The sequence below is a fragment of the Psammomys obesus genome, unplaced genomic scaffold, assembly GCF_907164565.1.
Source record: "Psammomys obesus unplaced genomic scaffold, mPsaObe1.curated_primary_1811, whole genome shotgun sequence".
Lineage (NCBI taxonomy): Eukaryota > Metazoa > Chordata > Mammalia > Rodentia > Muridae > Psammomys > Psammomys obesus.
In genome coordinates this window covers 232536-238685 of record NW_026589980.1, presented here as the reverse complement: position 1 = coordinate 238685, position 6150 = coordinate 232536, and the positions used below count along the sequence as shown (strand labels likewise).

General features: G+C 41.3%; 1 non-coding gene across 1 annotated transcript; it reads left to right on the top strand.

Annotated features, from left to right (window-relative positions):
* Nucleotides 1-6078: 6078 nt before the first annotated feature.
* Trnac-gca (transfer RNA cysteine (anticodon GCA)) lies at nt 6079-6150 on the top strand. The gene has a single exon. It is a non-coding gene; the product is annotated as a tRNA-Cys (tRNA).

Genomic DNA, 6150 nt, shown 5'->3' with positions numbered 1-6150 from the left:
ATAGCTGAGTAATATTCCATTGTGTAGATGTACCATAGTTTTTTTATCCATTCTTTGGTTGAGGGACATGTGGGTTGTTTCCAGTTTCTGGCTATTACAAATAAAGCTGCTATGAACACAGTTGAGCAAATGTCCATGCTGTATGGTGGAATATCTTTTGGGTATATGCCCAGGAGTAGTATAGCTGAGTCTTGATGTAGAGCTATTCACAATTTTCTGAGAAAGCACCAGATTGATTTACAAAGTGATTGTACAAGTTTGCCCTCCTACCAGCAAAGGAGTGGTCTCCTTTCTCTACTTCCTTGCCAGCATGTGCTGTCATTAATCTTAGCCATTCTGATGGGTATAACATGGAATCTCAAGTTGTTTTGATTTGCATTTCCCTGATGACTAAGGACATTGAGCATCTCTTTAAGTGCTTGTTGGCCATTCGATATTTCTATGTTGAGAATTCTCTCTATAGCTCTATACAGTTCTACATATACAATCATACTGAAGTGACTAAGGTAACACCACCTTTTCCTGACTCCATTTTATGTCTGATTAGACATTTTTCAGCTCTCTATGCCTCCAGCAGCCATGTATGCTTTGGCAACACATTTGCAATTTCCAAGATCCTGATCATGACCCAGATATGCTAGCCAAAATAATATTTACACAAACCAAACATAAGCTAAAAATCACTGAAAAGAATGTAAGTCACAATTAATTGTTATGTTGTATCTGAAATAACTGCTATGTTCTGCCAAAACCAATGTGGCAGGAACTCTGACCTTCATCTTAGATGGATATAATTTTGGGTTTTACTCTTTAGAATGCTATATCTCTGAATATTGGCACCAAGAAATTAGTGGGGCTCTAGCCCATTCTTGGCTGACAGCCAAAGATAAATGATGGACTCTAATTTGTCTTTATATGCGTGGTGGTCTGCGACTTTCTCACCTATACTATAATAATTTCAGCTTCAAAAAGTATCCCCTTGAAACCCAATATTTTGTCTATTTTATCAACTCCTTCTTTCCTGGCTAAGACCTTCATTTATCAAAGATCAGATGTAGTTACAATGAACTTGTTTTGAGTTTCAACGGAAAACTTTCAACATCCCACAATTAATAGGATTTATTTTATTTTAAAGAGTCCCCAGAGCACACATGTCCTAATTGGCCAAAAACATTTGGAACCATGGACATATATTCACTCTTCTTCTGTTTTAAAATTATGTGATTTTCTCCCTTAATCTGGTGTCCTAGTTTGGGTTGATCCAGAAATAGATCTTGTCACTTGAACAAGTAGTTAGTTTGTGAGATGAATACAGGAGCCACTTTTCTGGAGTGGGTGAATCACAGGCTCAGAGAAGGCACTGTTTTAAAATAGCATTATTCTCCAGAAGTGTAAGACATCACTTCTTCCTGTAACGCCTGAGATGACAAGAGTGCTGAAACTATGTGCCCGGTGGTTTGAGGCATGTGTCGCTGCATTAAAGGTGCTTTCTTAATCTTCTCAATCTGGATGACATATCTTTCAAAGATAGTGGGTGCTGGAGCTACTCACTATTGTATCTCAACCGATCTGACTCTTTGTGCCACGTAGTGTTAAGTTTTATGAAATCAGGGCCTCCAGGTCTGGTGTATATATCTATGTGGTGGGTTGTTTTTCTTAGTATACAATGCTTCTTCATCTCTTCCACTGTTTTAGCTTAAATATATGTATTCTGGGTGCTTTTTATTTTCACTTGCTTGGTATATCATTTTCTGTCCTTCCACTTTCAATCTGTCTGGTCTTTGCTGGTGAGGTGTGTTTCCTGCAGACTAAAACCCAGTTGACTCTGTTTTTTTGTTTTTTTGTTTGTTTTGTTTTGTTTTTTGTTTTTGTTTTTGTTTCTTAATCCAGTTAGCTAGTCTGCAGTTTTTAAACTGGAGGAGACTTAAGATCATTTACATTTAGAATTTCCACTGAACATTATGACTCCTGAAATTTTGTTGGATTATTTTCTTGGTTGAGACAAGCACTGTTTGTTGACTTGTTTGTTTGTTTACCCCTTGTTTAGTGAAAGAGTTTCCTAATTTACTGAATAGAACCTGTTTGATTCATTCCTAATTCATTCTTGTTTCTAGTCATTCTTACCAAATTTCTTTCTTGACCTTTAATGTTTGCCAGTGTCTTTCTTCCTCACTTCTATGTAGAATTCTTTTAAATATCTCCTGAAATACAGGCCATAAATTGCTTTAGTTTGTACTTATCTTGGAAGTTATTTTTTTTCTCCTGTCCTTCTTTTTCTTACCATATTTGTATTCTTGTGTTTAGATTTATCTCTCAGGAACAGAAAATACCTAGCTGACTGACTTTATTTTTAATCCAGCAGCTTATTTGTCTTTTAAGTTGGCATTTCATATATTATACTTAATCATAATGTTGAAAAATTGGCTAACTTTTCTATCTTCTTTGTCCTGTAACATCTCATTTTTTAATCTCTGTATTGCTTTGTTTGTTTTAGAGACTATAGGAAGAGAGTTTCAGAGTTTTTAGGTAAAATTTACATCCTGGAATACAGCGATTAAAAATCACAGTTGGTCCTGGAGAGACAGCTCAGGGATTAAGAGCATGTGTCGCTCTGCTCAGTTCCCAGCACCTACATAGCAGTTCACTGGAGAGCCAGCACCCTTTTCTGACCAAGCATAAATGTACTGCACATATATACATACATGCTGGCAAAGCATTCAAAGACATAAAATTAAGTAAATAAATCTATTTTTTAAAAGCACATGGCTGTCCACAGATCTCATTAATTCCACTGTCTAGAGGGGTTACCTGGCACATTCCACACCTGGTTGCTTGATGTCTGGTGACAGAAGCTAGAAATAGTTTACCCAAGGAAACCACAGACCTAGTGTACTGGGAATAACCCAGACATCCTAGGCCAGCATATGCATGGAATAGAAACAAAAAGAGCCACATAACAAAGTCCTCAGCACTTTCCCTGGGCTGTGATGACAGGTGCACAGTAGATATCTGGAGAGTAGGGAAACAAATAAGGCAAACCCTTTATCTCTCTCTCATCTTCTGAAACAGAAGACAAAATCAGGCCCTGCTTCCCTGGAAGGGAAGAGTGAGATGAAAGAGGAGGGGAGAAAAGGGAAAAAAAAAAAAAAAACAACTGTGGGTGTCCTTACCTATGAGGAAAAAAACCACAATGCTTTTCGCTTTTCTATAGGCACATGGAAGGGAAACTGGTGGAAAGTGGCTCCTACAGGGCAATACTAGGTTCCAAGTATTTGACTAGCCGCCTCAACTATAATTTCCCGCATAATTCCCACCACAGCCCAGTAAATCAGGCTCATTTGAAATCATGTTCAAAAATGCCAGTTCAATGACACAAGCTGTTGTTTGTAAGAGCTCACTCAGCTTTGACCCCGAACCTACATTCTTATTTCACACCACACTCCCTCCCTATGGCCCACTTTGAAACCAGCAACTCTGCACCTCACAGTAACCTCCCATCTGCAGAAGTGCTTTGTCCTAGCTGTGTGGGGTTTATTTTATTTCCTTAGAGCTCGATTCCTCTTCTAGTTCCTGGAGATAACATCTTATAATCTCCTTCTTCCTAAAACAATAAAAATAAAAATTTAAAGAGTCTGAGATGTGGACCCTGCATCCAGGCTGAAGGGTAAAGAAGAGTGTGGTAAGAGGCTCTGCTTTATTTTTTGGTAAGACAAGAAACTTAGTTGATTGTCAAAGTCTCCAATGACTGTAGAGATAGGTCTTCTTCTGGCTGGGGCTTCACCCAAGCCTGGGGAGATGAGGATCAGATAGGGGAAGTCTGATAGGACCAGAGGCTATGTCACCTAATTGGAAGCTGAACTGGCTTCTCAGAGCTGTGATCAGAGGTCATCGCAAATTGGGTGACTATTAAGGAACTTAATATTTCATAGCCCTGAAAGCTAACAGTTTAGAATCAACCCATTGATTGACAGGGCCTTTCATCTGGTTGCTGGCAATCTTTGGCCCACCTTCTCTTGTAGACACACCACTCCCATCTCTGTCTCTATCCCTACAGTCTTCTTTTCTGAGTGTATCTTCTCTCTTCTTCCTATACAGACACACATCCTATTGGATCAAAGCTATTGTACTCTAGCCTGACTCAACATGACTATAACTGAGCGACCCTACTTCTAACTAGGTCACATTCTCCAGGAATAGGGCTTTATTCTACACAGATTCAACATACAACTTAACCCACTCTTGATGCCTCCTTGGTCACACGGAAGTAGCTATGAGTTACTGGAGTCTTGGATGTGCTGCCAAGAGTTAAAAGTGCCAATTACTGTATGTTTAAATCACTGCTGGGGTTGGAGTCTAGGGCAGCATATAGCTGCTGGTCAAGAGGTCCCTGGTTCAAAGTCACAGCCACCTTATTTACCTTCTGGTGTTTGTTGTTATTCCACAGAAGGAGGCAGTAACAGTAACAATCAACTTGGGGGTAAAACTGAAGATCACTTCAGATTACCAACAGGCAGAAATCAAACTGTGAAGTTACCATGGAAGGCTATTTCTCCCAAAGACATCCCCAGGCTCCAGACAAAGAAGTCAAAACAAACCCTTTCTTTGAGAAACTATTTACTGAGAAACTTTGTCCTCCAAAGTCAGACCATCAGGACTTCAAAGTTTGCCAGTAAGAATGCAACAATCCATTTAAAACTAATAGCTTAAAGGAAATAAAATCTATCTTCTTATAGGCCTTGAGGACTGATATTCAGAATTTGTGTTACTGAGCCAAAATCAGAGTGTGAATAGGTTGAAGCTCCCTTCTGGAGGCTCCCCACAAAAAAAAACTTTAGTCTGGAGACCTGAGTCACTTTGGCACAGAGCATGCCTGTTCCATCCATAAGCAGAGCTTCGGGCAAGGGGTTCCTGCCTGCAGCACTCCATGTTGATTTCACATTTATAGTGACCAAGGACATAAAAGTCCAGATCCCAGTCTGGCACACATCTGAAGTGGATTTGTGTCTGTGCTGGCAGTGTGGCTGCCCCAGGTCCCCAGTCACACCCCTGGAGTAAGTCCAGCCTACCCTTAGCTCTCAAATCTCCGTGGTCACACAGTCAGGCACTACCTGAGCGCTGCCTGCAGATGCAGAGCTGGCACCTTGCCAGCATCTCCCTTTAGTACTGACCTACCTCACTGGAATGCTCCCCTCTCCCACTAGGCCTACTCCCTGAGCCTCAGTTTCTGGTACCCTCATGCAGTGAAAATCAGGAGCCACCAGCTTAGTTTCAGAGCATGGGGCAAGGTCCTTGCTTAAACCCTGGCCCCTCTGTGCCAGCACTGGGTGTTAGGGCAAGATGCCTGAGCTGGACTCTTCTTCCATTTGCAGGACCCACTTCTTCCTGCAGATTCTTCCTCCAACGAATCTAGATCCATGGCAGGAGTTCTTCCTAATCTCAGGTGATGTCTGTAGACACTCCCTAGACGATTTCTAGAACACAGAATCTAGGGACTGGCCCCAGAGGTGCAGTTCAGCACCTGTTCAAATCCTCAAAGTCCCCATTAGCCAACCCTGAGATCCTTGAGTTTCGAAGGATGTTCCTCCCCTCTCAGATCTGCGTTCCAATCCCTCTAGCACCTAAAGAGTGTGTAGATCTACTCGCAGAGCTCCTAGTATGGTCTTGGCACTAGCTGAACTAATGAAAGACTGAGGTGAGGGGAAGATATGAGATGGTTTATTAAAGGGTCCGAAACCCAGTCAGGAGGAATGAACGTAGTTCCTAATTCCATGTGTGCCTGAAAGCATGTTAGTTTTGACTTTCTGTTGCCAGATGCCTGCTATGAGAGGCACAAATGACTGATTCTGTGGACCCTTTCAGCCAACAATGGCAGTACCGATCCTGTCCCAGAAAGTACAAGAAAGTGTTTGGGAGAGAAGACTGTTGCTTGTGTTATATCACGGAAGTAATTTTATAGTGAGGCAAGCTTGGTGGTTTCTAGGAGCTGCAGTTGAATGAATTACCCACAGCAACATTTTATAGGCATGTTGGGCATGGTTACACAGGTATAAGGCATTACTCATATTCTAATCACCATCAGGGGGTATAGCTCAGGGGTAGAGCATTTGACTGCAGATCAAGAGGTCCCTGGTTCAAATCCAGGTGCCCCCT